Source organism: Dasypus novemcinctus, chromosome 22 (assembly GCF_030445035.2).
Source record: "Dasypus novemcinctus isolate mDasNov1 chromosome 22, mDasNov1.1.hap2, whole genome shotgun sequence".
Classification (NCBI taxonomy): domain Eukaryota; kingdom Metazoa; phylum Chordata; class Mammalia; order Cingulata; family Dasypodidae; genus Dasypus; species Dasypus novemcinctus.
In genome coordinates, this window is record NC_080694.1 from 2,097,448 (window position 1) to 2,116,005 (window position 18,558).

The window sequence follows — 18,558 nt, forward strand, 5'->3', positions numbered from 1 at the left end:
AGTAACACTGAATGTCAATGGATTAACCTCACCTGCCAAAAGATTCAGACTGGGAGACCGGATGAGGAAATATGACCGATCTATATGCTGTCTACAAGAAACACATCTTAGAACCAGGGATTCAAGGAGGTTGAAAGTGAATGGCTGGAAAACCATCTTACAAGCAAACAATAACCAAAGAAAGGCAGCAGAAGCTGTGTTAATATCAGACAAAATAGACTTTAAATGCAAAACAATTGTGAGAGACAAAGATGGATACTACATATAAGTGAAAGGGACAATCTTTCAAGAAGAATGAACAATCATAAATTTTACGCTCCTAACAAGGGTGTCTCTACATATGTGAGGCAAACACTGGAAAAACTAAGAGAAAGGATAGGCGCCTCTACAATTATAGTGGGGGACTTTAATATACCACCATCAACTTTGGACAGAACATCTCAAAAGAGAATCAATAAAGAAACAAAAACATGAACAGTATATTAGAAGAGCTGGATACAGATCATTACACCTGAATACAGCAGAATATACATTTTTCTCAAGTGCACATGGATCATTCTCCAAGATAGACCATATGCTAGGCCACAAAGAAAGGCTCAATGAATTCAGAAAGATCGAAATCATAAAAAATAATATCTCTGACCACAGTGGAGTGAAGCTGGAAATCTGCTAGGGCCAGAAGTCCAGTCCAGATTTCACACCAAAATATGGAAATAAAACAGCACACTCTTAGAAAAAGAGTGGGTCAAAGAGGAAATCTCAAAAGAAATTAATAACTACCTTGAAACTAATGAAAATGATAACACAACATACCAAAACTTATGGGATGCAGCAAAAGCAGTACTGAGAGGGAAATTTATAGCCATAAATTCATACATCAAAAAAGAAGAAAGAGCAAAAATCGAAGAACTAACTGCACATTTGGAGGAATTAGTAAAACAACAACCAAGTAACCCCACAGGAAGAAGAAAGAAAGAACAAAGATAAGAGCAGAACTAAATGAAATAGAAAATAAGAAAGCACTTGAGAAGATAAACAAAAGCAAGAGCTGGTTCTCTGAGAAGATCAATAATTTTGAAAAACGCTTGCTAGACTAACGAAGAAAAAAGAGAGAAGATGCAAATACACAAAATAAGAAATGAGAAAGGAGATATCACCCCTGACCCCACAGAAATAAAGACTATAAGAGGATACTTTGAAAAACTATATTCCAACAAAAATGACAATTCAGAGGAAACGGACAAATTCCTAAAAACATATAAGCAACCTATATTGATGAAAGAAGAAACTGATGCTCTCAACAAACCAAACACAAGTAAAGAGATAGAATCAGTCATTAAAAATCTACCAACTAAAAAGAGCCCTGAACCAGATGGCTTCACAGGTGAATTATCCAAAACATTCCAGAAAGACCTAATGCCAATCTTGCTGAAACTCTTCCAAAATATCAAAACAGAAGGAACATTGCCTAACTCATTCTATGATGCCAATTACATTAGTACCAAAGCCAAACAAAGCCACTACAAGAAAGGAAAATTACAGACCAATTTCTCTAATGAACCTAGACGCAAAAATCCTCAACAAAATATTTGCTAACCGTATTAAACAACACATTAAATGAATTATACACCATGATCACCAAGTGGGATTCATTCTGGGTATGCAAGGATGGTTCAACATAAGAAAATCAATCAATGTAATACACCATATAAACAGACTGAAGGAAAAAAATCACATAATTATATCTATAGATGCAGAAAAAGCATTTGACAAAATACAGCACCCTTTCTTGATTAAAAAAACACTGCAAAATATCAGAATACAAGGAAATTTTCTGAACATGATAAAGAGCATATATGAAAAACCCACAGCCAACATCGTTTACAATGGTGAAATCCTAAAATCCTTCCCTCTAAAATCAGGAACAAGACAAGGATACCCACTATCACCTCTTCTATTTAACATTGTCTTAGAAGTATTTGCTCGAGCACTGAGGCAAGAACCAGATATAAAAGGCATTCAAATTGGAAAGGAAGAAGTCAAAATTTCAATATTTGCAGATGACATGATCCCATACATAGAAAACCCTGAGAAGTCTACAACAAAGCTTCTAGAACTCATAAATGAGTTTAGTAAAGTTTCAGGTTATAAGATCAATGTGCAAAAATCAGTAGTATTTCTGTACACCAATAATGAGCAAGCTCAGGAGGATATCAAGAAACAAATACCATTTACAATAGTCAATAAAAAAATAAAATACCTAGGAATATATTTAACTAAAGATGTAAAAAACTTATACACAGAAAACTACAAAACACTGTCCAAGGAAATCAAAGAAGACCTAAATAAATGGAAGAATATTCCCTGTTCATGGATAGGAAGATTAAATATTATTAAGATGTCTATCCTACCAAACCTGATTTACACATTCAATGCAATCCCAATAAAAATCAATGCAGCCTTCTTTAAGGAACTAGAAAAACTAACTATGAAATTTATTTGGAAAGGAAAGAGACCCCGAATAGCAAAAGACATACTGAAAAAGAAAAACGAAATTGGAGGAATCACACTACCTGACTTCAAAACATACTACATAGCTACAGTAGTGAAAACAGCATGGTATTGGCACAAGGAGAGACACACAGACCAATGGAACTGAACTGAGAGTTCTGATATATATCCTCATATATACAGTCATATAATATTTGATAAAGCCACTAAACCCTCCCAACTGGGACAGAATGACCTATTCAAGAAATGGTGTCTGGAGAACTGGATATCCAAATGTAAAAGAATGAAAGAGTATTACCAACTCACACCTTATACAAATATCAACTCAAGATGGATCAAAGACCTAAATATAAGAGCCAAAACCATGACTTTGGAAAGCAGTGTAGGGAAGCATCTACAGGACCTTGTAATAGGAAATGGCTTCATGAACTTCACACCAAAAGCACGAGCAGCAAAAGAACAAATAGAGAAATGGGTCTTCCTCAAAATTAAAGCCTTCTGCACCTGAAAGGAGTTTGTCAAGAAAGTGAAGAGAGAGCCTACATAATGGAAGAAAATATTTGGTAACCATATATATGATAGGAGACTTATAACCTGCATATATAAAGAACTCCTATATCTTGAAAATAAAAAGACAAACATCCCATTTAAAAAATGGGAAAAAGACTTAAACAGACTCTTCTCCGAAGAAGAAATACAAATGGCAAGAAAGCACATGAAAAAATGCTCCAAATCTCTAGCTATCAGGGAAATGCAAATCAAAACTACAATGAGATACCATCTTACACCCATAAGATTGGCAGCTATGAAAAAAACAGAAATCTACAAATGCTGGAGAGGATGTGGAAGAATGGGAACACTCATCCACTGCTGGTGGGAATGCAGAAGGATCCAACCATTCTGGAGGACAGTATGGCGGTTTCTCAAAAAACTAGCCATAGATTTGCCATATGACCCAGCAATACCACTGCTGGGTATATACCCAGCAGAACTGAAAACAAGAACACAAACCGATATATGTACACCAATGTTCATAGCAGCATTGTTCACTATTGCCAAAAGTTGGAATCAACCCAAATGCCCATCAACAGATGAGTGGATCAATAAAATGTGGTATATACACACAATGGAATACTACTCGGCTGTAAGAACAAACACACTACAGACACATGTGATAACATGGATGAATCTTGAGAACCTTATGTTGAGTGAAGCAACCCAGACATTGAAGGACAAATACTACATGACCTCAATGATATGAAATAAACAAGCTGCCCTAGATAGCAAGAGACTGAACGATAGGCTTACAGGAAATCGGAGGGTGGAGGAAGGATATGAGCCGATGTCTGCAGGGGTGGAATTTAAGACGAGATGGTGGTAAGTATGAACACAAAGAAGAGATAAAAGGGGGGCAAGGGGTTGCCTTTGCTTGGGGCTTTGCGGGTTTGAGGGTGGCTGGGGAGGGACGGAGGGGTAACGTTGCCTAAAAGTGGGGGGAGGGAGGGGTAGCATACGAACCAGGAGAGGGTCAGGTGTTGGTGGAGAGTAAAATGCCGAGAAAATCATATCAAAATATAATAAAGAGGGTTACCTGTTTAGAATGCTCGGAGGGGAGGGTCTGATGCAGGACGGACTCCTGGGGAATATCTAAATGCTCATTCTGCCAGAGTGGGTGACACCATGGGGTAGAAACCCAAGTAGTGAGAGTGGGGGTGGACCCACATCCTGGGGAGGACTAATGCCATCAAATAGAGGGAACTGTATCCCTTGAGAGAAAGGGTGGCTCCCAGGGCATTGGGGCAGTTGAGTAAGTTAGGACCTGAACACTATTCCATCTATCTCTGGAAGTGGCTCCTCAGGAAACGGAGGTTGGCTATCACTGAGGACACCAAGGTGGAAGGGAAAATGGACGTTAAATGTGTGGAACCAAAGTAAATGGGGGGTAAGAGAGGAGTTTCTTGAGAGTACACAAGGATGGATATAAAACATGTAATATTACACTATAACATATAGGAGATGACAGACTGATAATGTAAACCATAATGTAAAACATAGGATAAATAAAAATGTAAAGAACTGTGTATCCTAAAGTATGCACCACAATGTAAGCACAGATGTCACCTTGTTAGAAAGCTAATGTCTCAGACTCTGTACATCACTTTAAGTAAATATGATATGAATAGGGCGTAAGAGTATCACTGTGGAAGGGAAAAGGTTTTCTGGTGGATGTGTGGGAGTGCTGTATATTATATATATACATTGCTGTGGTCTAGGACTCCTGTGAAGAAAAGCTGAATAATTAGGGGGGGGGGGAAAGAAAAAGATAGGATGTGGAATTTTTTCAAGTCAACATTCTTTATCTAAGTTCTTTATCTAACTTTATCCAAGTTCTTTATCTATCCTTTAAGCTCATCGCTATATGCCATTCCCTAGTAAGGGACCATGAAATTATATTGGGCTTCAAATTTCGGGGAGTTCTGGATCACAGAGTGTTTCAACAATGGCAATGGAGGGATACTGGTATGGGGTACCAATGACAGGTGATATATGGCTGACAGGGAGCTGTACAGAACATATGTCCAGGGTGCATGGTAATGTTTGGATATACTCATAGTGGCAACAATTAAAAACCACAGTAGGGGGGGTACTGGGTTCCTGGCCAGTGGTGCTCTGTCGTGGTCCCTAGGGGAGCAGCGACAGTCTCCCAGGTACAGTGGCGGGGACCGGGAGGGAGTGAGGGTTCAACAGTGAGCCCCTGATGCTAATGACTATGCTTGTGAGCTGATAAACCCAAAATAAGAACAAGGCCTAGAACAACTTTGTGCCTGGGAATTTCCTCCTGTCAGCCTTCATGTTACTCAAATGTGGCCAGTCTCGAAGCCAAACTCAGCATGTAAATGCAATGCCTTCCCCCCAGCGTGGGACATGACACCCGGGGATGAGCCTCCCTGGCAACGAGGGACCACTATCAACTACCAACTGATGATGCAACTGGAAAATGACCTTATACGGAAGGTTCAATGCGGATCAGCAGAATATCCATGTCTACATAAAATACCATGACTTTAAAATGCTGTTTGACCTAAAGTAAGGGGGAAATGGAAAGGAGAAATGAGTTTATATGGCTACGAGTTTCTAAAAAAGAGTCTGGAGGCTGGCAGAAGGTTTGCCCTCATGCACATCTGAGCAGAGTCAGAGAGACAGATAAAGCAGATACAACCCCCAGATATTGGTTCCTTTGAGGGCTAAAGAGACCCACGGGAGTTATGGTCATGGCCGATGGGGTTAACTACCAGGGCAGATGGCCCCTCTTTGGAAATGGTGTTTATGTGTGATGAATCTGGACTCAGATGGGATCTCCTTTCATAAGACTTTCATGCCAATGTGCTGGAGGTGCAGTTAATGTTGGGGTTTAAGATATATTTAGGGGATTTGAATCTCTGGACTGACAATGTGATAGCCAGATCCTGAGCCTCAACAGACTCCAGCACCTACAATCTGATTTATTGGACTTACCACACTCAGCTAAGATGGAGTTGAAGAAGGACAACCACCACACCATGGAGCCTAGAGTGATTACAACTGAAAATGGGAGGATTGCATCCAGCATCCAGGTGGAATCTGACCCTCCTCTTGACATAGAGGTGCAATGGACACAACCAATCCAATGTCCACATAGAAGAGGTGGCATGGGAATGGGAAAAGTGGACATAGTGGACGAAGGGTATGGGGAAAGGCAGGAAGAGATCAGAGGTGGAGGCGTCTTTGGGACATGGAGCGGCCCTGGATGGTACTTCAGAGGCAATCACCGGACATTGTAAATCCTCACAGGGCCCACTGGATGGAATGGAGGAGAGTATGGGCTATGATGTGAACCTATGTATATGAGGTGCAGAGGTGCCCAAAGATGTACTTACAAAATCCAATGGATGTGTCATGATGATGGGAACGAGTGTTGTTGGGGGGGGGGAGAGGGGGGATGGGGGGATGGGGTTGAATGGGACCTCACATATATATTTTTAATGTAATATTATTACAAAGTCAATAAAAAATAAAAAAATTAAAAAAAAAAAAAAGAGAAACTAGAAAAAGAACAGCCAATCAATCCTCAAAGCAAGCAGAAAAAATTATTATGATTAGAGGATCAATAAATGAAATTGAGAAGAAAGAAAAAAGTAGAGAAAATCAAAATCAAAAACTGGTTCTTTGAGATCAGTAAAATTCACAAACCCCTAACAAGATTAACAGAAAAAAAAAAAAGGAAGCAAACAAATACAATTGGAAATGAAAGGGGAGAAGTTACGACTGACCCCACAGTACTAAGAAGGATCATAAAAGGATATTCTGGAAAAGTGTATGCCAACAAATTAAACAACTTAAATGAAATGGGCAAATTCCTAGAAATGCACAACCAACCAACACTGATACTACAGGAAATATAAGAACTTGAACCAATCACATTTAAAGTCACTGAATCTATCTTCAAAATCTCCCAACAAAGAAACTCCAGGACCACGTGTCTTCACAGATGAATTCTACCAAATATTTCAAAAAGAACTAACACCAACCCTGTTTAAACTCTTCCAAAAAGTTGAAGAGGCGGAAAAATAACCCAACAATGTTTATGAAGTCAACATCGACATAATACCAAAGCCAAATAAAGACACTGTAAGGAAAAGAAAATTACAGATCAATCTCTCTAACGAACATTGATGCAAAAATTCTCAACAAAGTATTTATAAATCGAATCTAGCAGCATATCAAAAGACTTATACATCACAACCAAATGCGATTTATTCCTGGTAGGCAAGGCTGGTTCAACATATGAAAATCAATTAATGTAATACACCACATAAACGAACTGAAGGAAAAAAACCCACATGATCGAGCTAGAAAAAGCATTTGACAAAATCCAGCATCCTTTCTTATAAAAATATTTCAAAAGAGATGAATAGAAGGAAAGTTCCTTAAAATGATGAAATGCACACATGAGAAACCCACATCTAACATCATAACTAGTGGGGAAAGGTTAAAGCTTTCCCTCTAAGACTGGGAACAAGACAAGGATGCCCATTAGCACCACCGTTATTCAACATTGTAACCGAACCGCTATGAAGAGCAATAAAAGAAGAAAAAGAATTAAAGGCATCCAAATAAGAAAAGAGGATGACATGATCTTATATTTAGAAAATTTTGAAAGGTCCACAACAAAGCTACTGGAGCTAATAAATAAGCTCAGCACAGTGACAGGCAGCAAGACTGACACAGAGAAATCAGTAATGTTTTTGTTTTTATACACTAGTATTGCACAATCTGAGGAGGAAATCAGGGGAAAATTCCATTTCCAATAAGACAGATTCCTAGGAGTCAATTTAAGAAAAGAAGTACTTGACTACCATGGAGAAAATTACAAAACTGTGCTAAAAGAAATTTTAAAAGATCTAAACAACTGGAAAGACATTCCATGTACATGGACTGGAAAACTAAATGTCATGAAGATGTGAATCCTACCAAAACTGACTTATAGATTCACGGCAATACGAATCAAAATTCCAACAGTCTATTTTACAGAAATAGAAAAGACAATTACCAAACCACTTCGAAGGGAAAGGGCATGTGAATATACAAAAGTATTCTAAAAAACAAGAGTGACATAGGAGGAATTTTACTGCCTGATGTGAAACATTTCACAAAGCTACAGTGGACAAATCAGCATGAAAATACCATAAAGAGAGACACAATGATCAGTGGAATTGAATTCAGTAGAGAAATAAACCCTTATCTATCTCTAAGGTCAGCTAGTTTTTGACAAGCCTACCAAGTCTGTGTTACTGGGAAAAAAACACTCTTCAGTAAATGCTCCTGGGAGAACTGGTTATCTATAACCAAAAGAATTAAAGAGGACCCTTACCTCACTCTCCATACAAGAACAAACTCGGGAAGCAGACTTGCCCAGTGGATAGGGCATCCGTCTACCACATGGGAGGTCTGAGGTTCAAACCCCAGGCCTCCTTGACCCGTGTGGAGCTGGCCCTCGCGCACCGCTGATATGTGTAAGGAGTGCTGTGCCACGCAGGGGTGTCCCCCGCATAGGGGAGCCCCATGCGCAAGCAGTGCACCCCATAAGGACAGCTGCCCAGTGCGAAAGAAAGTGCAGCCTGCCCAGGAATGGCACTGCACACGAGGAGAGCTGACGCAGCAAGATGATGCAACAAAAAGAAACACAGATTCCCGTGCCACTGACAACAGAAGCGGACGAAAAGACCATGCAGCAAATGGACAGAGAGAACAGGCAATTGGGGGGGGTAAGGGGAGAGAAAGAAATAAAATAAATCTTTAAAAAAATAATAATAATAAACTCAAAATGGATCAAAGACCTAAATATAAAAGCAAATACCATAAAACTACTCGAAGAAAAAGGAGGGAAATATCTAAAGACTTTGTGGTACATGGTAGTTTCTTGGACCTTATACACAAAGCATAAACAACAAAAGAAAAATTAGATAAATGGGACCTCCTGAAAATTTGAAATTCTGCACCTCCCAGGACTTTGTGAAAAGGGTAAAAAGGCAGCTGACTCAATGGGAGAAAATATTTAGAAACCTACATGTTTCATAAGGGTTTAATATTCAGGATATACAGATATATGCTACAACGCAACAATAAAAAGACAAATTACCCAATTAAAAAATGGGCAAAAGACATGAATAGACATTTGTCCAAAGAAGAAATACAAATGGAAAAAAACACATGAAAAAATATTCGACCTCATTAATGATTAGGGAAATGCATATCAAAACAACAAAATAGAATTTCAGAGCTATCACAACGGCCACTATTAAAAAGTCAGAGAGCTACAACTGTTGGAGAGGATATGGAGAGGCAGGAACACTTACTCACTGTTGGTAAGAACACAGAATGGTACAGCCACTGTGAAGGATTGTTTTGCAGTTCCTATGAAGCTGAATAACAGGGAGGTGAAGATGGTCAACCATCACACTAGGGAACCAAGAGTGCCTACAACTCCAAGCAGGAGAATCACATCCTTCAACCATGTGGATCTAAGCCTCCTCTCGATATATAGGTGGAGTGGACATCACCAACCCAGGGTCCAAAGGATGGAGCAATAAAATATGGATTAGAGTGAACTCTCCTATATTCTACTATAGAAATACAGCGACTCTAGCAATGGAAGAAATTTTATCATTGATGTGGAGACAGTGGCCACAGTAGTTGGTGAGGGCAGGGAGAGGGAAGAAGAGATATGATGTGGGGGCATTTTGGGGACTTGGAGTTGTCCTTAATAATATGGTAGGGACAGATGTAGGACATTATAGATCCTGCCATAACTCCATGAATGTACTGGGTGAGAGTGTAAACTACAATGTAATCTATAATCCATGCAGTGCAGCAGTGCCCCAAAAGGTATTCACAAAATGCAATGAATGTGCCACAAGGATGAAAGAGGTTGCTGATGTTGGAGGAGTGGGTGGGTGGGGTGAGGGGTATGTGGGAAACTCTTCATTTTTTAATGTAACGCTTTTTGTGACAATAGAAAAAAAATTTAATTAAAAAAAAGAAATTGAATACAGATTTGCCACATGACCCTGCAACACTACTACGGGGTATATACCCCAGAAAAACTGAGAGCAGTGACATGAACAGACATCTGCACACCTACATTCATAGTGGCATTATTCACAATTGCCAAAAGCTGGAACCCACCCAGGTGTCTATCAGCTGAAGAATGGATAAACAAACTGTGGGGTATAGGCACAAGACGATATTATGCAGTGGTAAGAAGAAATGAAGTCGTAAACCACATGACAACATGGATTAACCTGGAGAAAATATGGTGAGTGAAGCAAGCGAGACGCAAAAGGACAAATACAGGAAGCTTGCATTACTACGATCTAAATGTATTATGTAAGATAATGTATGAGTCCATTTACATAAAATACAAAAATGAATTAATTAAAAAAAAAAAACATATTTGAGTAAAAATAGCCAGAAATCGGATCTGTTGATGGCAGGGGAAGCATGGAAAGATCGAGAGGTGATGAATTCTTATTTGTTTTTAATTAAATAATGAAAATGCTCTAATGATGAATGAGGTGATCAATGCACAACTATGTGATTGTGCTGAATACCACTGATCGACTACTGCGGATGAATTGTATGCTTCTGAAAAAAAAACCAACAAAAAATGGCAAGTGGCATTTAAAAATGGGAAAATATGTGAACAAACATTTACCAAAGAAGAATCATTTGATTCTTTTCATCGCTAGGAAAATACAGGTTAAAATCTGCTACACATACTAGAATGGTTAAAATCAAGAGACATAAAGAAGATGTGGAAAAACTGGAGCCCTTCTACATTTCTGGAGAGAATGCAAAATGGTGCTGCCACTTTGGGAAAAATTTTGTCAGTTTCTTAAAAATATAAGCTTACCATAATTCTTGCTAATTCCACTCCAAGAAATATATCTAAGACAAATGAAATTGTGTCTGTCGATTCCTAGGGCAAGTGCATAGCAGCCAAAACTGGAAAAAAAATAGGAATGTCTATTAGCTGCTGCATGGATAACAAAAGGTGGTACATCCATAAACGGATCTGCACCTTTATCTAATTTTAGGCACCCTGAGCCTCCCTGGCGCCGAGGGATTACTATCTACTAAATTAGAAAAAAACCTTGAATAAAAGGGAGAAATGGTAAAGACAAATGAGTTTACATGGCTAAGAGACTTCAAATGAGTCGGGAGTTCATCAGAGGGTTCGCACTTACTCATGTCTCAGCAGAATCTCAGAGACAGCCAAAGTAGATACAACCCTAGGTCCTGGTGCTCCTGAGGGCTACGGAGACCCACAGGTTCTACGGTCATGACAGGTGGCTCTGAAGTTCAGTGTCTTGCCAGGGGACCTTACTTTGGAATTTGTGCTCCCGAGTGTGATGGAGTTGGACTCAGATGTGACCTCTCTACACATGCCTCCTCTGTCACTTTGACTGAACCTGTGGTTGATGCTGGGGCTGGTGTATGCTTAGGAGACTTGAACCTCTGCACTGTCCACGTGCCAGCTGGGCCCTGAGCCTCATCAGAGTTGCAACACCTACTCTCCGGTTCCTTGCACTTACCCAGGTCAGCTGACGGGGAAGTTGAGAATGGTCAACAACCACACCAGGGAACCTAGAGTATCTACAACTGCAAGCAGAAGAATAGCATCCATCAGCCATGTGGGATCTAACTCCCTCTCAATTTAGACGTGGAGTGGACATTGCCATTCCAGAGTCCACAGGATGGAGGACTATATTAAGAATTGGAGTGGACTTGCTGGCGTTCTTCTATGTAACTGTTGTGACTCTAGAAATGGAAGAAAATATATCATTGACAGAGAGACGACGGCCAGGGGAGTTGCTGAGGGCAGGGAGAGGGAGGAAGAGGTGTGATGTGGGGCATTCATTGGGTATATTCACCAAATGCAATGAATGTTTCTTACTGATGAAAGGGGATGAGAATGTGGGAGGAGCAGGGATACGGAGGTGGAGAGTGCAGTACATGGGAACCTCTTATGTTTCTGAATGAAACATTTTCTGTGATCTATTTATCTTTAAAAAAGTCAATAAAAATTATTTAAAATAAAAAGCCATGTGTGAAATATGAATATGGATAAAACTGCATATATGACTGTTTTCTTTGAAATTAAACAAATGTACATTAATGCTACAAAATATTAATATCATAATGTCACTTATGTTAAGTAAAAGAAACTTGACACAAAGTACTACATACTGTATGATTTAATTTATATAAAATGTAAATCAGTTTATAAAGATGAAGTTGGATCAGTGGTTATGCAGGGCTGGGGAAGGACTGCTAAGGGGCGTGGGTTTTTTCTCTTTAGAGTACTGAAGATGTCTTCAAATTTTTGTTGTGATGAATGCACAATATTGTGATAATACTATAAGCCCTGATTATACACTTCAGAGAGATCATATGGTATGTAACCACTACCAAAAGGAAAAGCGTGTCCCTGGGACCATGGGGAGCTCTGAGGGAAGCCAAGGCTGAAGCTGTCCCAGGGCTTCTAGTGCAGCCACAGCCAGGAGGGGACACAGTGGGAGTGGGCGCCTAGAACCCAGACCTCACCTGCCCTGTGTGCTCCCAGAAAGCAGAACCCAGTAAAACAGGGGAGGAAGACAGAAAAGGAAAGACTCAAGGGACTCACCAGGGCTTTGACCCAAAGAATGCAAACGCCTAAGAAGAGGAGGGGCCCACACCTGCAGACTTCTGGGGTCTGATACACACTTTTAGTTGCAAACTGTTGTGATCCCTGCAAAAAGCCCATGCTGGACACAAACCTGCACCTGTAGGCCCCTCCTGGGAGGGGTCCCCATTCACTGTGCTCCCTGCAGGCACACTCCAGGTGTCAGTCATGCTCCCCCTGGGCCTTCCCAGGAGCCCGCTCCCTGGGAGCGATCAATTCCCCTCAACAGTAACCCCTTTAAGAGCCACTGCTGCAGGCCAGGCCCTGAGCCTGACTTTTCCAGGTGGGAGGAAAAAGCCAAGCAGCCTCCACCTGGCTCCAGAGGCAAATTTGAAGTGCACGGCCTGGGAAGGGGGTGCTGAAAGGGGAAGCACCCCAGGGACTTCAGAGGATCAGGAGGGCAGAGGGTGGGGCAAAGGGGTGGACCATGGCAGGGAGTGGGGGAAGGGGGGATGGAGAGGGGAATGCAAGGAGGGAGAGAGGGCTGTGGAGGGGGAGAAGGGACCATGGAAGGGGTGGAGGGACTACAGTGGTGGAGGAGGGGTCATGGACTGGAAGGGCTGTGGGGGCAGGAAAGAGAGGAGGCAGGAAGGAATGTGGGTGGGGGCAGGAGGGACTGTGGGGGGAGGAAAGACCATATAGGGGTGCAAGAGGGACCACAGTGAGCAGGGACTACGGGATGGAGAAGGGACCATATGGGAGAGATGAGGGTCCATAGGGGTGGAGGAGGGACTTTGGGGGAGCAGGAGGGACCACTGGGAGGCAGGAGTGAAAGTGAGAGTGGAGCAAGCATGGGGGGGTAGGAAGGACGGTGGGGGACAGGAGGGGACATGGGGAACAGGAGGAGGCAAGGGGGGACAGGAGAGACATTGGGATTGAGGAGAGACTGTGGGATGACAGGAGGAACTGTGGGGGTCCAGGAGGGACCGTAGGGGGCAGGAGGGACCATGAGGACAGAGGATCATGGGAAGGAGGGACCAGAGAGGATGAACTTTGGGGAGGAGACCATGGGCAGGGGGATCATGGGGGGGTAGGGACCCTGGGAGAGGAGGAGGGACTTTGGAAAGGCAGGAGAGACCATGAGGGGGCAGGAGGAACAGTGTGGGGGATGAGGTACTGCGGGGGGGGGGGGGGGGGGGGGAAGGAACTGTGGGGAGGCAGGAGTGAACAGGAAGCGATCGTGGAGAAGAGGAGAAACTGTGGGGGAATGAAGGACCATGGGGAGCACACGAGGGACCTGGGGGGGGATGAGGGACCATAGGGGTGAGGAGGGACCATGGGGGGGAGGGTCTGGGGGGACAGGAGGGATGGTGGGGTGGGTGGAAGAGGGAGCGTGGAGGCCCAAGAGGGAGTGGGGGGGGTAGAAGGGAGGGTGGATGTGGAAGAGGGCGCATGAGGGGGCAAGGAGGGACCATGGGGGGCAGAACCCTGGGAAGGCAAGAGGAACTGTGGGAGTGGAGGGAGAATGGCAGAGCAGGAGGTACCATAGGGGGAACAAGAGGGTCCTTGGAGGGAAGAGGAGGAACGCTGGTGGGGAGAAGGTACTATGGGGGGAAGAGTAGAAAACTGTAGGAGGGACTATGGGGGTGGAGGAGGGACTTTGGGGGGGAGGAGAGACCCTGGGAAGGCAGGAGGAACTGTGGGGGTAGAAGCAGCATAGCAGAACAGGAAGGACCTTGGGGGGAACAGAAGGGACTGTGGTGAGACAAAGGGGATGTTGGAGAGAACAGGAGGAACCTTCGAGGGAGGAGGGACTGTAGGGGAGAGGAAGAACTATGAAGAGGAGGAGGGGCTGTGGGGAAGCAGGAGGGACCATGGGGGGGCAGGAGGGTCTGCGGGGAGGCGGGGGGACAGTGGGGGGAAGGGACCATGGCGGGGAGGAGGGACTGAGGAGGGTCAGGACGGACCTTGTAGGGGCAGGAGAGTCCTTGAGGGTGAGGAGACCTTAGTGGGGAGGGACCTTCAGGAGGTGGGAGTGACCATGAGGGTGGAATGAGCATGGGTGGCAGGAGGGAGCATGGGGGAGGGGGGAGGAACTGTGGGGGGACAGGAGGGACCATGGGGAGGAGGACTGTGGGGTGGAGGGACTGGGAGGGCAGGAGAGACTGTGGGGGGAAGAAGGGACAGTGGGGAGTGAGGGACTGTGGGGGTGGAAGAGGGACTTTGGGGGGACACAAGGGATCTCGGGGTGAGGAGGGACCATGGGGAGGTGGGAGGAACTGTGGGAGGTGGGAGGAACTGTGGTGGAGCAGGAGGGACCATCCAGGAACAGGGGAGCCTTGGAGGGAACAAGAGGGACCTTGGGGGTGAAGAGGGTCCATGGGGGGAGGGACGTGGGGTGAGGAGGGACCCTGGAGGATAGGAGGAACCTTGAGAGGGCAGGAATCTTGGGGAGCAGGAGGGGCAGTAGGGGGGCAGGAGGGGCCATGGGGGGGGCAGAAAAGATTGTGGGGGTATGGGATCATGAGGGGGAATGTAGGGGGCGAGGAGGGACTTTGGAGGGGCAGGGATGGAGAGGGGGGCAGGACGGCCTGTGGGGGGGAGAATCATTGGTGGGGACAGTGGGCGGGGGTGATCATGTGGGTGAGGGACAGTAGGCAGGGAGGAGGAACTCTGGGGGCAGAGGGGACCACAGGGACCTAGGAGGGACGATATGCGGGGAGGGACCTTAGAACTGGGAGAGGGATAGTGCTGGGGCTGGCGAAACAGTGTGTGTGTGGGGGGGGCGAGGGAGCATGGGGGTGAGGTGCGGGAACAGGGACCTTGCAGGGGTGGGACTGTGGGGGGAGAGGGAGGTAGTGTGTGAAGGAGGAGGGGCCAAGGGGTTGGAGGAACCGTGGGGGAGGGACTTTCGCGGGTGGGAGGGACAATGAGGGGGGAGGAAGGGTCCTGGGGAGGACAGCAGGACCGTAGGGGGGGGGGGGGGCGGCAGGAGGTGCCGTGGGGGACGGAAAGGAGCTTGGGGGGAAGGAAGGCCCATGGTGGGGGGCAGGAAGGAGCGTGGGGGGAGGGCGGGACGCCCTTCCCGTGGGCCGCGGGACCCTTATTCTGACACGGGCCCCACGCCGCAGGCCAGCCGGGCTGGGCCGGGACCCCGGACTGCACCCTGCGCCCCCCTCCCCGCACCGCCCGCGGAAGCAGCGCCCCCACCCGGCGCGGCCCATCCGGGTCCCCAACAGGCCCTGAGGGCGCGCGGGACCGGGGCGCCGCGCACTACTTCCCGGGACCCGCGCCCCCCGCAGGCGAGCCAGCAGGAATTTTAGGGGACGCGGGACGGGCGCCCCTCGACGCAGCAAGGGGAGGCTCGCTCGCCCGCTTTTCCGCGCCTCTGGGGGTCCCCGCCCGCCTGCGCCCCGCCCCGACGCCAAGTCGGGTCCCCAAACTTACCGCTACCGCGGGCCGAGGACACAGGACGGGGTCCCTAGACGCGGGGCCGAGCGCTCCCCGCAGCCCCCCACGCTGGCCGACGACACGTCCCTCCTGCTCTCGGGGTCCCGGGCTGCACCCCAGAACATGCCAGCAGGTCCTCGTGCGCTCCCCAAACACCACGGGCTCTTAAAGGAGCCGCCGCGCCGTAGACTGGGTGGGACTTGAGGGACCGGAGCTTCTGCGCCTGCGCCTGGGCCAACGAGGTCCCGCCCCGCTCCGGGTCTCCACGCCCCTAAGAGGGCGTGGCCCTACCCTTGACGGACAGCGCCAGGCACCCAATCCATACTGCCCGACTTGCTTGCAGGACGCCACCTGAGCAAAAAATCAAACACTTATGCATACCAATAACGATCAATCTGAGGAGGAAATCAATAAAAAAAAAATCATTTATACTAGTCAGTTAAAAAATCTCATAGCTAGGAATGAGTTTAATGATGTAAATGACATGCACAGAAAACTATACAACACTGTTTAAGGAAATCAAAGAAGATGTAAATAAGTGGAAGAATATCCCCTGTTTATGGATAGGAAGAATAAATATCATTAAGATGTCCATCCTACCCAAACCAATCTACAGATTTGATGCAATCCCAATAAAAATCAACACAGCATTTTTTACTGAATTGGAAAAACTACCTATGAAATTTGTTTGGATGAGCAAGGGGCCCTGAACAAAGACATATTGAAAAAGGAAAATAAAATCAGAGGAATCATGCTACCTGATTTTAAAACATATTACCAAGTTACAGTGGTCAAAACTGCATGTGTTGTCACAAAGACAGGTATACTGACCAATGGACCTGAATTCAGAGTTCTGATACAGATCCTAACATATACAGTCCCTGATATTCGACGAGGCCACCAAGCCCACTCAACTGAGAGAGAATGGCCACTTCAACAAATGGGGGTTGGAGAAGTGGACATCCATATGCAAAAGAATGAGAGAGGAACACCAATTCAAACTTTACTCAAAAATCAACTCAAGATGGATCAAAGATCTAAATATAAAAGCCAAGGCCATAAAGACCTTGGAAGATAAGGTAAGGAAGCATATACAGGACACTGATAGGAAATGGCTTCATGAACTTCATATTCAAAATAGGAGAAGAAAAATAAAAAATAGTTGACAGGGACCTCCTCAAAATTGAAAGCTTTCGCACCTCAAAGGAGTCTGTGAAGAAAGTGAAAAGACAGCCTACCCAATGAAGGAAAACATTTGGTAACCATATATCTGATAGGAGCCTGATATCCAGCATATGTGAAGAAATCCTTTATCTGAAAAACAAAGAGACAAACAACTTATTTAAAAAATGGGTAAGAGGTTTGAACAGACACTTCTCCAAAGAAATACAAAGGGATAAATAGCACATGAAAAGACACTCAACATCACTAACTATTAGAGAAATGCAAATCAAAACTATAATGAGATACCATCTTACACCCAATAGACTGGCAGCTATCAAAAAACAGAGGACCACAAGTGGTGGAGAGGATGTGGAGGAATGGGAACCCTCATCCACTGCTGATGGAAGACAGATTGGCTGTTCCTCAAAAAACTAACTACAGATCTGCCACATGACCCAGCAATTCACTGCTGGGTATATACCCAGAAGAACTGAAAACAAGGACATGACCGATACATGCACACCAATGTTTGTAGCAGCATTATTCACTATTGCCAAGAGTTAGAATCAACCCAAATGCCCTTCAACAGATGAGTGGATAACCAAAATGTGGTATACACATACAATGGAATGAGTACAGTTGTAAAAGGAATACAGTATTAACACACAGGATAACATGGATGAATCTCGAGAACCTTATGTTGAGTGAAGCAAGCCAGGTATTAAAGGATAAATATTACATGACCTCTCTGATATGAATTAAGCAAATTGAGCCGACTCAGAGAGCTGGAGTCTGGAAAAAAGGCTTACAGAAAATATAAAGGGAGAAGAAGGTTGTGAGCAAATACCTAAACAGACAAAATCTATGATAAAATGGAATTGAGTGGTGCAGTGAAGGGACATGGCAGGGGCGTAAGGAAAACTACTGGGTTGGACAGTGCAAGTTTGACAGGATCTACGTTGGGGCAGATGGATCAGAAGGAGGAAGGGGAAAATGTTGGGGGAGCGAACAGGTGAACACAGGGAATTGGCAGGTATGTGGTTGAAACTACAATGTTTAGAAAACCCTTTTGGCAACATATCAAGGAAGAGTTACTTGTTCAGGGGGTTGGATGGAGAGCATCTGGCACAGGATGCACCTGGAGCTGGCTTCTAGGGAGCATGTGAGTGCTCATCTTGTCACAGTGTGTTATATCAGAGCCATACAATGCATGGGAAGGTGTTGTACCC

At 44.8% G+C, this 18,558-nt stretch overlaps 1 long non-coding RNA gene across 2 annotated transcripts in view; it reads right to left on the minus strand.

Moving 5' to 3' along the window:
• Positions 1-16,367, minus strand: part of LOC131275261 (uncharacterized) — an 85,517-nt gene extending 69,150 nt beyond the window's left edge. The window contains exon 1 of one of the 2 annotated variants that reach the window (XR_011647017.1): positions 16,163-16,367. This is a non-coding gene — a long non-coding RNA (uncharacterized lncRNA). The remainder of the gene's footprint in view (positions 1-16,162) is intronic. The other variant, XR_011647016.1, reaches the window with a different exon arrangement.
• Between the last annotated feature and the right edge of the window lie 2,191 nt (positions 16,368-18,558).